This window comes from Gopherus evgoodei, chromosome 1, assembly GCF_007399415.2.
Source record: "Gopherus evgoodei ecotype Sinaloan lineage chromosome 1, rGopEvg1_v1.p, whole genome shotgun sequence".
NCBI lineage: Eukaryota > Metazoa > Chordata > Testudines > Testudinidae > Gopherus > Gopherus evgoodei.
The window spans coordinates 24,664,705-24,680,456 of NC_044322.1; the positions used below are offsets into that span (position 1 = coordinate 24,664,705).

Consider the following 15,752-nt stretch of genomic DNA (forward strand, 5'->3'; position numbering starts at 1 on the left):
TCTTTATTTTACATTAGTTTATATTAAAACTTTCAGGTATATTAATTTAAGCCACTTCTGCTGTCTTCTGACCAGATGAGTACTCAGGGGATATTATTTTCATCTAACAAAGACAGAAAATTGACCCCGTCTGGCTTTTTTTCCCCATCTAATTTGCATTAAATCAATATCCTGCAACCTGAAGTTTGGCTGGTGTATAATGATGGAGGTATAAAAAGAGTGTGGGAAGACATGAAAAGGATAATCCTGCTCAAACAAGCAAAATCTTCCCCATCACAAGGCAGCTGAAAAAAAAGAGACCGCAACTCTCATGAAATATTCCATATTTATAGTTCTGGAGACTTAAGCCTTCTCTCAGCAAAAACACTATTGCATAGGCAGGGGCTGCTCACTCATCACCAGCGTGCCATTCCAGACATGAGTGTGCTGAGGGACAAGAGCATAATTCAGTCTCTGTAACCACTCAGTCCTTTGCATCTCTGTTCATCGATAGCTTATTGTTCTAGAGAAGAAAGCAAGTCCAGTTCCCACTCCAGCCTGTTCTCCTGCCAGATGCAGGACACAGTTTGGTGGGGGGAATGCCCGTCCCATTTAATCAACTTTATCTTCTATTTGGAAGCAGAAAAAGAGAAGAGAAAAAACAAAACAACTGCTATGACTGGCTGCTTCCCAAAGGCCTTGCCTACATTAAAGAGGTAAGGCTGGTGAGGTAATATCCTTTAAAAGAACAACGTCATCAGCGTAGTCAAGGTCTGTGAGCAAGAGATCACCAATCTCAGTGCCTATGGACCTGACGGAATGCTGCATTATGAAATCCATTGCCTGACAAAAGAATGCAGGGGCCAGAATGCAACCCTACCTATCACCAGATACTGATTTAATAGGCGCTGACATCCAGTTCCCCAGACGAACACAGGCAGTGGTTCCATTATGAAGCTTTCTAATCAAGTCCAGCAGAGTGGTAGGGATATCTACACCCTTTAAGGCCTTCCATAACGCAATACGGTCTATTGAATCAAACGCAGCCTTAAGATCAACATACACTAAGTGCAGGGGCTTCCTGAACTTGCAATGTATCTCTGACAAGTGAAGGACCAAAATGGCATCTACGGTGGTCCTGTTCCTAGTAAAGCCTGACTGTTGGGGACGACACTTCCAATGTAGCAAAGGTGCCAGGTGTGCCAGCAAAACATGCACAAACACCTTCCCTGGAACGGAGAGCAAGGTGATCAGCCTGTAGCTCTGACATTCACTGTGTGGTCCCTTGACCTTATAGAGTAAGATCACAATACTGTCCTTCCAGGCGGTTGACAGGGTTCTAGTTCTCCACATCAAACAAAAGACAGCCAGAAGTGATTCTGCTACAGGATCAATAGCACATTTTAACAGCTCCGAGGGGATGCCATCAGCACTGGCTGTGCATCCGTTTTTCTGTTTAGAGATGGCACACTTAATTTCATCCAGTGTTGGTGCATCAGTACAAATGTCTGGATCCAGAACCACAGTGACTGCCAGATCATCCAGCTCTGAACAAGCAGCAACTGGAGGATGGTTCAGGACACTGTGATAATGTTCCACCCAGTGTGAGAGAATGTCATCATCTGATTTACATGGATGGCTTTGGCTGTCATTCAGGATGCTGTTCGTAGTGACTACATCTTGACTGCTGAGGTTGTGAATGGCACGGAATGCTGGCTTCAAGTCGCCCCTGGCTAAGCAAAATTCAACATAATCCACCACTTGGTTATAATATGCCTCGCGATCGCAGAGTGCCAGGGTGTTTAATTTTCACTTCAACTGATTATGAGCGTGCTTATCTCCACGTTTGTGGGCTGTAGCCTTCAGTTTAATTATCTGGAAGGCCTCCTCTGATAGCCATGGTCAGCATGCTGGATGCTATAGACAATCATTTGCTCAGAAGTTATCAGGGACAAGGCAACCTCCACGTCATCTGGCAAATTAGTTAGAGCTGAGAATCTGTCAGTACAAAACCTGTTGGCTAAACTGGCACACAGAGTGCATCCATGTCAAATTTCTTCATCATTGCAGAGGGCTTACGTGCTCGTTGGAGCATCAAAACCATACGGTTGATCACTAGATGGTGATCTGTGTTCTCCACGCATTCCACACCACAACACACTCTACAAGAGGTGAAGAGACGCCTATCATGTGTAATGATGTGGTCCAACTCCTTCTGAGTGACACCATCATGAGAGATCCATGACATCTGGTGCATGCATTGCCACTTGGACCATGACCCAAGAATGGAAAGGTTCTGGGAGGCACAGAATGTAAGCAAGTGGCAAGAGTTACCATTGGGTGTGCCTGAACAATAATGACCTGTTCAAACTCAGTTTGCAGGGAGATAGTAACTGCATTTAGGTCATCCAGGATCACAAGATTATCATGTGGAGGGACTGTGCATACTAAATCAATGCATACTAAATGTTCCAATTGACCGTAGAAATGATCTTTAACGGAGTCAACAGATTCCTCCGTCGGCGCATAGACTACTATGACAGTGAGGAACCAAGCCAATGTTTAAGACGTGCAGTAAGTAAACGAGGAGACACAGGTGTCCAGGTTGTCACGGAGGACTTGGCCTCACCTTGCAGAAGTGGTGCTACCCTACATAGATGGTTGGGGCCGCTAGAATACAGAAGTAAAGAATCTTACACCTTGTGACGTCCGTGATTTACCAGTCTTGCTTCTGTTAGGCCTGCGATCAATATATCAAGCTGGTCCATTTCGCATGAGACAGCGACCTGATGACCAGGCCTGGGAAGAGTTGCAACATTCCAAGTTGCAATTTTGGTGGACTGTCGGAGATCGCAGATACAATTGGATGTATTGTCACAGGGCCTGCCAACATCAGAGGACACACATCCTCCGAGGGGCCTTGGCACAAACCCGTCACGTTTGCACTGTGGGGAGACAGCACCAACAAGGCATCTACGGTTGAAAGTAAGGCAGGGGCTTTAACTCTGGTGCTGAGTACCAGGTTATTCATGGTCCAAAAAACCCAGAGCGAATGATTATCCCGGGAAATACTTCGCCCCACTGGGATGAGACAGAGGCGCAGTAACGCGACTCTTTTCCTGGTATATCACTACTGGCTTCATGCTGTGTGACCTGAGCCATTGAGTCTGTCTCAGAGACTTCCTCGGCCTCAGGTAGAGAGGTGCAGCTGCTGCCCCGCAGCCTTTGTTAGCCATCATTTTCAGGGTTCATGTTGAATCTGTCCACCTTGCATAATGCTCCAGGCGATATTTCAGACAAGCCTTCATCACTGATGGCATAGCTCCAGCAAGCAATCCCCTACTTCATAAAGTTTCACTGGGAGGTTAATATTGGCTATACTACCAGTAAACCATTCCTCTTCCCACTTCCCGGCAATATAGTTATGGGTCCTATTCCCTACCCATAAAAAACAGCTCTGCTCCTCCCAGTTTTATAGTCTATAAAGGAACACACAGGCCTTAATGGAGATTAAGGGCAAACATTTGACTATTCAGAGGAGTTTGCTGACAATTTCCATACCACCTTATCCACGGCTTTCTACCTGCAGGTGGTATCTTGGGAGTGAATTCGATCCTTTTACCAAGAACTACTCCAAAGTTTGAATGTAGTGAACCAAGCATTTTCCTATGAGTGAAGAGCCAAGTCGAAGTGGCAATCTCTAGGAATGTATCCCATAAGGATGACAGCACTAGTTAAAAAATGACTAGTGAGATGTACAATAGCTAAACACACGATTGTAAGGATTTAGGAGGATTTTCCAAAGCATCTAAGGGATTTAGGAGCATGATTCCCATTATGTACTTAAGTCACTTTGGTGCCTTTTAAAATGTCACCCTAACTAAACAAAACATCATGGCTTTTCCAAGGGATTTTCGCTTTGAATTAATTCTGTTCCTGTCTGGTAGCAGGTTGATGGCTTATGCTAATACATGTGGCAGGGGGAAAAAGTGCATTCCCTACATCAGATTCTAAACTTCTTTAGTCAAGAGACAATCCAACAATGCCTGCAGCTTAATACTGCCAATTGTAGCAGCTAAATATTACTTAATGTTGGATTTATGAAGTGAAAAATTCTGTAAATTGCAGTGAAGGGTGGATTTAATCTTAGATCCAGGTATCAAAATGTTTACTATAAAAAGCTTTATATAAGTTATAAGACGCGTCAAAGACATAAGAATACTGAAAATGCACACTGTAGGAATCACTAGTAATAGCCTCTCTTGCCCCCTCACCTCCAAGACACACACACACACACACACACTCTTAAACTGTTGCCCAGAGGAAGTGTGCAGGCACAGAGACACTAGAGAAAAGTAAAAAGAACAGGAGTACTTGTGGCACCTTAGAGACTAACAAATTTATTTCAGCATGAGCTTTTGTGAGCTACAGCTCACTTCTTCGGAGAAAAAGTAGGAGTCCACAGGGGAGAACACAAATCAATTCTGCTAAAAATTCCCCACAGGAAGCACTAGTGCAAATTGCCTTGCTGAAGCTACAATAGAGTGTTTTTCCATTGCCACAGAGATTTAATTTCTAGAATTGAGCTGACTCATACGCAGAGCAAGAGATCAAGCAGAGGTAGGAGTGACAGATCCCTGTAGCAGCTTATTCTAGCAGTGATGCTTTACTTACACACCCACAAGTATATTTTCAGTGATTGACAGAATCACTTCAAAATCTGAAAGATGCTTTTTTTAAATGCTCCTACAAGGCACCTTCTTTATAAGATCATCACAGGCCCCAAGCATTTTGTATCTATTGTCTCCCACGTAAGCGATTCCACACAGAGACAGAAGATTTTCAGAATAGAAAATAAATAAGATGCTCCCTCAAGTTCTCTTCAGATCTCAGGACCATCTAGGTGGAAGCCCTGTGCATCTACCCTGGCTTGTGCAACAGTGCACAGATGTGGCCAAAACAGCAAAGATGATGTTAGGATGTGAAAAAAAAATGGTACAGATAATTTTTGAATGCCTTTATATAAGTCAATAGTGCAGCCTGATCAGGAATACTGTGTGCAGCATTGGTCACCTCATCTCAAAAAGGATATTGGAGCACTAGAGCGGGTTCAGAGGATGACAAGTATGATCAAGGGCCTGGAAAAATTCTCATATGAACACAGATTGAAAAGATTGGGATTATCTACCTTAGAAAGGAGATGAATAAGAGGGGACATGATAAAACTATATTCAATGGTCTAGAAAATGGAGATCAGGAGCTTCTGTTCTCTTTGTCTCATAACACAATCACAAGGGGACACTTGTGAAATTAAAAGGTGGGGAATTCAAAGCCACTTAAAGAAATATGTTTTTCACCCCACACAATGTGTGATTAAACTCATCACCACAGAAAGTCACTGAGGCTAAGACCTTAACAAGATTCCATAAGGGATTGGGCATTTATGTGGATATCGAGAACATCCAGAATGATTAAGGATAACCAATTTTGTGGAAAGAATATTAATCCTACTGCTTCAGGGCTTACGTCAGTCTCTAACTATTGGCGATAAGGATGGCAGCAGATTACCCCTCCTCTGCTTACTGTGTATTGATCTACTCCCATCCTTACACCTTCCTCTACACAGGGCTCTCAAACTGGGGGTCATTACCCGTCAGGGAGTCGCAAGATGATTCCATGGGGATCAGGAGCTGTCAACTCCTTGGGGCTGACAGTTCCGAGCCCGCATTACATTAACTCTCTCCCATTTTTAATTGATAAGTGGTGGGGGTCACACTCAGAGGCTTGCTGTGTGAAAAGGGTCACCAATACAAAAAGTTTGAAAACCACTGCTTACAGCATCTGGCACTGGCCACTATTAGAGACAAGATACCAGATGAGATGGGGTTTTGATTTTGATCCAGTATGGCAATTCCTATGTACTAGTGCTTCTGACCCCCACCTGGCCCTCTTTGGCTTCAGAGGACATGACACTGGGTACTCCCCTGCTACATGTTTTCTCCCTGAACCCGCCGTATGGAGAAATATCAGGCTGGGACGTGGTTCCACAACATGGATGAGGAAGGCACGCAAGTAAAACGATGAGAGCCTTTTTGGTGGGGTGCAATGAGAAGGGAGAATGATGTCAGAGAGCAGCAGTCTCCTCTTCTCCCACAGTCCCTACTCTTACAGTCTCCTCTCCAGGCATGGAGCCCAAGCACTGGGAATCCCCCCCCCCCCCCAGAGAGACTGTCAAGTGGTGAGGCAAAGCAGAGGGGGAATAATGCCATAGAGGTCATTCTCTCACCTTCCACGGAAGATATGTCCATGGCGTAGAAAGGGACAAAAAGGCCTTGTGTGTATGTTATAAAGATGGCTGCAACGGAGACTCCAAGCATATCAGAGCAAAGCAAAAATAAATAAATAAATAAATAAATCTATTGAAGTAAAAATAGCAACAAAAAACCTCTTCCTTTTATAGACAGATAGAAAAAAATCAGTAGCCATGAACAGAAGTTTTTCTGTTTTAGGGGACCCCAGATTCAAGCAATAAAAATAGCTGCATTCATACCGTTCTCTCTCGTAGCTTATCATTCTAAAATCGGCAAATAATGGACGGTAAGCACTATTTGTTCTATAGTCCTGTGCTACTCGGGTTGCTTATAAAAACTGAGAACATAAAGGGGAAAAAGTAATGGTAACAAGAAATATCCTGTAAATGATGTGGCAAGGAGGTATTGTGTATACTTCTCTTGACATCTTGGGAACTCAAGACAAGTTATAAAGTTACATACAGCTACTTCTATTCCATTTGGAGCCAGTGATTGAGATGGACCTTCCTAATGACTATATGAACATTCTGTATCTAAAAGTAATAGATTCCATGAGCCATTTGATAGCCCCTGAATTGGATCATCCCTTGGGGCACTTGGACCACTGTGAAACATGTCCTCATTTGTTGGCAAAAATGACAAGAGCTGCTAGCATAGCAGGGGCTAGACAGCCATGCAGAATGTCCTACCCAACCTTCCTGCTGTGGGAAGGACTGAGCCCCACTCCCCATCCTGAACAGGGAAGCAGCACCTATTGATAGGTTACCAGAGCATTTTCACCAATTTTAAAGGTGTGCACAGATTGGTATCTGTGGCTTCTAATGCCTTGTCTACACTACAGTATTGTCGACGCAAATTATGCCGAAAATAAAAAACCAGTATAAGTACATTGCTTGTTCATGTTCACACAACACTCCACCTGTCAGCAGAGCATGTCCACAGTTGGTGCTCTAGCACTGACAAAGAGAGCAGTGCACTGTGGGTAGCTATCCCACTGTGCTACTCACCACAGCGAATTTCTGCTGCTAGGAAGGTGAAGTGGATCGCAGTGTATCAGAAGCGTGCGTTCAATGTCCCATGATGCAGTTTTTTCAATCCCATCTTTCCACAGGCTTTTGACTGCATTTCATAGCATTTTTCAATGACCCATTTACTGCACGCCCACCATCTCTATCCCACAGCTCTTCACTGTTGTTGTCACTCTTATGAATGCATCATGACTGGCCAAGCAGTATATCATGAGCACCCAATCTGAACAGGAATCAGAGGTGTGCCAGGGAAAGAAACAACACCAGGCTACTTTTAGCATTCAGAGCAGCTGCACATGGTGGACCATCACTTTTGGACTAGCACTGAGTGGTGGGATTGCATCTTTATGCAGGTCTGGGATGATAAGTAGTGACTGCAGAACTTTAGGAAGTGAAAAGACACCTGGAACTGTGTGCAGAGCTCGACCCAGCACTGGGTGCAAATACACCAAAATGAGAGCTGCTCTCTCAATGGAGGAGCGCATGGCAATCATTGTGTGGAAGCTGGCAACTCCAGACTACTACAGTCAGTCGTGAATCAATTTGTAGTCGGGAAGTCCACGGTTCAGACTGCGTTAATGCAAGTGTGCAAAGCCATTAATCACATCCTGTCACGAAGGACTGTGACTCTTGGCAAAGTGTGTGAAATGGTGGATGGCTTTGCAGCATAGGATTCCCTAATTGTGGTGAGGCGACAGATGGGATGCATATTCCAATTTTAACCCTGGACCATCTTGCGACGGAGTACATCAATAGAAAGGGATACTTCTCTATTGTATTGCACATCACTGTGGCTGTTTCATTGACATCAACGTGGGGTGATCCAGGAAGGTGCATGACATACACATCTTCAGGAACACTGGCCTTTATGAAAAGCTGCAAGCAGAGGGTTTGTTTCCAGACCAGAAGATTCCAGTGGGGGATGTTGAAATGCCCATAGTGATCCTGGGAGACCCAGCATCCCCCTTATTCCCATGGCTCATGAAGTCTTACATGGGAAATTTGGACATAGCAAGGAGTGCTTCAACAATAGGCTGAGCAGGTACCGGATGACCGTAGAAGGTGCCTTTGGCAGATTAAAAACACGCTGGCACTGCCTTTACAGCAGGTTAGAACTAAATGAGGAAAATATTCCCATGGTCATAGCAGCCTGCAGTGCACTCCCTAATATTTGTGAGGCTAAGGGTGAAAAGTTGCCTCTGGGGTGGAGCACAGAGGCAGATCACCTGGTGGCTGATTTTGAGCAGCCAGACACCAGGGCTGTTAGAGGGGCACAATGGGGGGCTGTTCGAATCAGGTAGGCTTTGAGGCACCATTTTGACAATGAGCTCCAGTAACAGGTCTTTCTATACAGTACTCTGCCATGATTTGTTAACTTGCTGCCTTGCATGAAAATATTGATGATTCCTGACCATGATCTGTACTCAGCAAATGATCAAATTGCCACTATGTATAAATTCCAGCAGCAGCTACAGATGTGAAGGAGACAAATAAAGATTGGTTATCTTTCAGAGAGTGTGTTTTTATTAAATACCAACAACACACACAAAAGGCTTGGTGGGAAGGGAGATAACAATGAAGGGCAGTGTAGGCTCTTATAGCTGCATGTTAAGTCCAGCTATTGTTTTGGAATCTGTCCGAAGGGATAGAGCGAGCAGGATACGGAGACAGGCTGGGATGTTGCATAGAATGTGTGGGAGGAGTTTGGAAATGGCATGGAAAGTAGTTCTGTATCAGCTGCAGGGGGAGGGAGGGTGTGAGTATGTACGAATTCAGCCTGCAGCTAGATTAGAGACTTCAACATCTCAGTTTGCTCCTCCTTTCTGTACTATTCCATCATTTTCTTTTCAAGTTTCTCTCTACGCCCCGCTTTCCTGTTTTTTGGCCTCTGAGGATTGGAGCACCTCTGGTAACATGTCCTCTTTGCTCCTCTTTGGTCTCCTCCTTATCTGGCGGAAGTGCTCCGCAGGTGTGTAGGGTTCCTATGAAGGCCACATCTGCAGAAGTACAAGAAACAATAAACAGAAGCAAGATTGTTAGTGCACGCACAGCATCAAATCATTATAGCAAAATGCATCATTTTTAAAAATATGAATCAGTTTCTCACTGTTCGTTGGCAAGTACACAGCTCGGCGGACACCCTGAACATGGTGAGTTCAGCTCAGGGGGAGAGCACTGAAAATGGGGCAAAGAATCTCAGTGTTTTAAAAGCAGCAAAGAATCCTGTGGCACCTTATAGACTAACAGACGTTTTGGAGCATGAGCTTTCGTGGGTGAATACCCACTTCCTCAGATGCATGTAATGGAAATTTCCAGGGGCAGGTATATATATGCTAGCAAGCAAGCTAGAGATAACGAGGTCAGTTCAATCAGGGAGGATGAGGCCCTGTTCTAGCAGTTGAGGTGTGAAAACCAAGAGAGGAGAAACTGGTTCTGTAATTGGCAAGCCATTCACAGTCTTTGTTCAATCCTGAGCTGATGGTGTCAAATTTGCAGATGAACTGAAGCTCAGCAGTTTCTCTTTTAAAAGGGGATCACTGCAGGCGACGAGGGACAACATTGTAAATTCTGACACCATTTTCCACAGGTGGGGGTCAATGAAGCTGATATGTCACTCCTGAGCGTAAGCAAGGATGCAAGGGTGCATCTCCTGCATGCGTGTGGTGTCAGACAAGGTCCCTATGCCGCTCGCCTGTGTGCCACTTTGGTTCCGGCACAAGTGATTGCCGAATGGCATGGGAAAGTTTTCTACAATATGGGGAAGGAACAAGGAAGCTTTGCCAAGGAACTTCCAACAGAAGATTGGCAAGTACCTCCAGGAAAGTTTCCTAGAGATCTCTCTGGAAGTTTCCCCTGAAATCTCTCAGTTGTGCATTAACACACTGTTCCACCGCACTGCTTAGCTGCGCAAGGGAATGTGAAGCACACAAACACAGCTAGTCTTGTACATTCTTATCCCTTCACCCTCTTCTAGAATATACAGAGCAAAGGACAGCTCTACCTCATGTAACCGAGCAGCATCAAAAGATCACTTACCAGACTTCTCCTCTCCTGCCTCATGTGTCCCAGAGACGGACTGCTGGGACTGACTGGACTCCTCCAGAGTGGAAGAAAAGATCCTGACTCACTGCACCACCACATGATCCTGCCATGTGCTCCATATCATCCTCCAACTCGACCTTCTCATCCACGACTTTGTCTTCGGGGTTGAGTCTGCAGTTTCCAGCCCTGCCAAAGTATTCACAGGGCTCTTGGTGGCGGATGTGGGCTTGACACTGAGGATGGCGTCCAGCTCCTTATAGAAGCAGCAGGTCTTCGCTACAGCACCAGATCAACGGTTTGACTCCCTTGCCTTCTGGTACGTGTTAGAGGGCTTATTCCTTCACCCTCTCACTCCCCTGGTCCTCCTCGCATGAACAGAGAGCAACAATACCTGAAGTCCGAAGGTGCAAACAATTTGATGTTTATTGGGGTGAACTTCCAGCAAGCACGATTCCAGTTTCCTTCCTCAGTGTCCCCTTTCCCAGCTCTGACACCACAGAGCCTTGCCTGTGTCCCTGTTCCCATTTCCCCACTTAGCAAAACATGATTCCAAGTCCTTGACCTCCATTCCCTGTTCCCATTCCCCCTCCTTACTTCCTGATTGACTGCAGGCTATATAGTAAAACTTGAGTTCTGCTTAGCTATACCTTAACCGATCATTTTACTGAAATGTAACTAACCAATTCTAACATATTGTAATATGATTATTTAACCAATTACATCCCACTACCTTAATTGGTTTACACCCAACAAAATTAATTATACAGCAGACAAACAATCACAGAACCAGAGAGAGATTATACAGACAAACAATAGGAAAGTGGAGACTACAGTGATAGAACAATACAGAAATGAGGATTTCACATCCCAGCTATTGATAAGTGAGTTCTTGCCAGACAGGATGCTATCAAACAAAGTTTCCTTTTACATCTTCTAGGCTCTTCCCTTTCTCTGGAGGTGATAGGAATATCAGGACAGGATTGTATTCCTAACAGCCCAACAGCACCTTATTTCAATGTGACCAGTTTGGAATGTGAGGATGTGACCATACACTTCCCAGCTTATGGCCTCTGCTGCTCAGCCAAAGGCCTTAGCCTAAAAACAGGGCCTCACACTGTCACAGTAAGAGAAGGCCCTTACACAGGCAGACAGTAATTTTGATTCTTTCTTTTATACTTCTATAACTAGCTAAGTGACAAGAATACACCTAAATTCTTAAAGTATAGGCCTTTGCAGACAGGCCTGAATATCGATATCCTAACAGTACGCCTGCCTCAGCTCCTTTATCTTCACATGGCACCAATGTGTGTCTCGTTTGCAGCCCTTATCCAACATGCCAGGAGAAATCTGACCATAGGTATCTAAGTTCCCATAGCTGGAGCGGAGCTGGGGCCGCATAGCCTCTTCTCCCCACAGACCCGGCAGATCCAACAACTCAGGTGTGCTTTAAGCAGGAGAGTGCTTGCTTCGTGATCTGCCATGGTCAGCTGGGAAGATGCCACGTGAGCTGTCCACACTGAGCAAACAGGAAGTGGAATTTTAAAAATTCCTGGGCCTTTAAAGGGGGAAGGACAGAAGCCTGTGTACCTGCTGCAGGGCAGCGGAGTTCAAACTGCTGACCAGAGCAGTCAGGATGGGCATTGTGGGATGCCTCCTGGAGGCCATTTACAGCAACATAACCAACCAGTGTCTACACTGACACTTCGTCAATGTAACTTTGCTGTAAAATGCTCTATGCCTCTCATCACAGTGGTTTTACTTTGTCAGCAAAGCGAAGAAATTGGTTGACGGGAGGAGCACTGTAGTGTGTACACCTCTACTGTTTTGTCGATAACAGCTGACTTTTGTCGACAAAAACTCTGCCGTGTAGACAAGCCTAACTCTCTTACTCCCTGCCCTTGGGCTACAGTAGGGAAAGTGGCATTTGGGGGAAATTAGAAATTGGAGTGTGCATGTGATATAGTGCGAGGATTGTGTGCGTGTGATCCAGTGTGAGGTGTGAGGATTGTAAATAAGTCTGTACATTTTGGCTGAAGTGTAGCTGAGGTGATACTGCCATGGTGACCTTATTTTTGAATATGTGTGTTTAAATACCCATCCCTAATGTTGCATTTTATGGGGCGAGGGGAGAATCAATTTATTTTTTACAGAAACACAAAGGCATGCAGTTAAGTACTAGCTATTGCAGCAGAAACCACTATGCACTAAAGAAAAAAGAAAATCTAGAACAAGGCTGGGTTTTTTGAAAATATGCTCACTCTTACTGGCCAAAAACCTAAGAGAGGTGGCATATTTAATCCCTTTGCCTTCTGGTTCCGATTTAATTAAATGAGCCATTGAGCAAACTCTTCCATCTTTTTCGTGGTCAGCAAAAAATAAAGACAAAGCAAAAAAAACCTACAGATGTATGAAACTTGAAAGGACATATCTGCCAAGACAGCTACCAATGTTGCCACTAAAATAACGTAACACCGCACCACTTCTGGTAAGAAGAGAAGCTGGAAATCAAAAGGTCAGCTAGCAAGGTCCATGAAAAGTACCCGCACACAAACCAGATTTCACAATCTCAGATTTAGACAGATGCAGAATTCCTTCCATCATATCAAGAGGGAAATGTTGATTCTCTGGTGCAATCAAAACACAGGGGATCAAAAGTGGTATTAATGAAAATAAAATTGGCTGTTTAGTAAACTTACTGATATTTTCCTCCTTTCATGATATGGGCTTCATTAAAGCGGTACCACTGATGGGCCCCCTTCTCTAAGGCGCTGAGTGACCTCAACATCCAGTTCAGTGAATGGAAGGTAAAAACACCAGGCACTTTAGAGGATTGGATCCTAAAAGAACAGTATTTAGTAATCTGTTCAGTACTGCTTGATTTTCCATTTGTGGAAGATAATCTCCAAGATAACAGTAGGTGTTTACAGCATTTTCAATGGCAATAGTACTTGCTGATCTCCATTAAACTTGTGCATGAGGACAGAAAAGCAGAGTAACCATTTAAAGAGAATTCTTTCAGCTGAGGAAAAGAGGTCCAACAGAAATTTCTTTTTCATGTCCATTACTGCTTTTTCCACTCATCTCTCAATCATCTGTGTAGTTTTAGCCCAAGAATGAATGAATACATACATACATACGACGGGCTGGATTACAGAAACCCTCTTGGGGACTGCCACCTGATGTGTCGAGATTACCTCTGAGCCCTGCCTGGTTTGAGACAGACATGCTAGCCTGCTACAAACACAGACCCAGGTCTGAACAACGTCCCCCAAAAGCTGCAGGATTAACTGAAAACAGCTTAAGAAGTGTTCCTGTCTCCAATACTCAGATGCCCAGCTTCCAGTGGGGTCCAAACCTCACATAAACCCATTTTACCCTGTATAAAGCTTATACAGGATAAACTCATAAATTGTTCACCCTCTATAACACTGATAGAGAGATATGCACAGCTGTTTGCCCTCCCTCCCACAGGTATTAATACATACTCTGGGTTAATTAATAAGTAAAAAGTGATTTTATTAAATACAAAAAGTAGGATTTCAGTGGTTTCAAGTAATAACAGACAGAACAAAGTGAATTGCCAAGCAAAATAAAATAAAACATGCAAGTCTAAACCTAATACAGTAAGAAAGTAATTACAGATGAAAAGCTCACCCTCTGAGATGTTTTAATAAGCTTCTATCACAGACTAGACGCCTTCCTAGTCTGAGCACAATCCTTTCCCCTGGTACAGCCCTTGTTCCAGCTCAGGTGGTAGCTAGGGGATTTCTCATGACTGCAGCCCCCTTTGTTCCGTTCCACCCTCTTATATATCTTTTGCACAAGGCGGGAATCCTTTGACCCTCTCTGGGCTCCCACCTCTCCTTCTAAATGGAAAAGCACCAGGTTAAAGATGGATTCCAGTTCAGGTGACATGATCACATGTCACTGTAAGACTTCAAGCCCTCGTTCCTCCCAGCCTGACTCACAGGAAGACCTGAAAGCAAACAGAGCCATCCACAGTCAATTGTCCTGGTTGATGGAAGCCATCGAGATTCCAAACCACCATTAATGGCCCACACTTTGTATAACTACAATAGGACCTCAGAGTTATATTTCATATTTCTAGTTTCAGATACAAGAGTAATACATTTATACAAAGAGGATGACCACACTCAGTAGATTATAAGCTTTGTAATAATACCTTACAAGAAACCTTTTGCATGAAGCACATTCCAGTTACATTATATTTACACTCATTAGCATATTTTCATAAAATCATATAAAGTGCAATGTCACAATACATACACACACACACACGCAGGCATGCACACATACAAATCAAACATTGGTTAATTTAAGTGGGAGTTGCATGGTCTGAATTGAGGGAATAAATAAGAATTTGATATAATTGCAGTTAAGGTTGTAACGGCGCTTCCAATCTTAGGCATAGTCTAAGCAATGAGACCAGGAATCAGACTGTCTTGTGATCTGGTCCCAGTTCTGAACATGAATAAACCACAACTTCCTTATTTCAACATCCTTATTTTCCAGTGGGGGAAGCTATATATTGATATATTTATCTGCCTCATCAGGTTGTTGTGAGGATGAATTCATGAGTGTTTGTGTTGCAGATAGGGATCCTCAGATGGAAGATACTAAAAACATGAAAATCATCATCAGAAAATAGGAACATAAGTCAAATTTTCAAACTGCAGCCTAATGTTTAACTACAAATGGCTGAAAGCCTCAAAGAATCAAGTATCTTCTTCAAATGGAAACAATCAAGTCTTTGTAATAGTAAAACTAGGGGATTTTCTGTTAGCTGCGGAAAGATACCAGCCGTGGAAAAAATTACACTCGCCAAAACAGCACTGAGACTAAACTTAACACAAGCCACAGAATAAAAAAGAAAAAGGCCTGTGCTGCTTTTGCCAACTCTTACAATTTTATTGTGAGCATATGCTGTTTGTTTTACAGCCCCAGTTCCTGGAGTTTTGTGATTATGAGAAACTCAGCTTTCATTTAGAAAAAAAAAGTTTCTAGACCTTATTATATTTTGCAGACAAGCTTGAGAACATGAACACTGAATAGAAAAGAAACTAGAAGGAAAATAAGTGGATCCCTATTTTTTTAAAATCCCATGATTTTTAAGGAAGATGCATGATTTTTTAATACAGCTCTTCTTTGAGCAGAGATCATGTCTTCATATAGGTTCACAGAGCATCTTATACAATGGGCCCATGATCTTGACTGAGGCATCTGGATGCTACTGTCATATAAATAATAAATTAATACTAAAAATAATGAAAATGATATTAAACTTAACTACAAAGTAGTGGCCATACTTTGAAAGCTATTAATGATTCTACCAATATCCTCCATTATAGGTACATGAAAATCTATCTCAAAC

General features: G+C 43.5%; 1 protein-coding gene and 1 long non-coding RNA gene across 3 annotated transcripts in view; both read right to left on the reverse strand.

The window, feature by feature from the left end:
* The window catches only part of MTMR2 (myotubularin related protein 2), a 90,800-nt gene that overhangs the window by 42,625 nt on the left and 32,423 nt on the right, over positions 1-15,752 (reverse strand). The window lies entirely within an intron of this gene.
* LOC115650293 lies at positions 8,882-13,189 on the reverse strand. The gene is made up of 3 exons (XR_004000052.1): positions 13,057-13,189; positions 10,355-10,751; positions 8,882-9,315 (listed from the first exon to the last, which is right to left on the reverse strand). It is a non-coding gene; the product is annotated as an uncharacterized LOC115650293 (long non-coding RNA).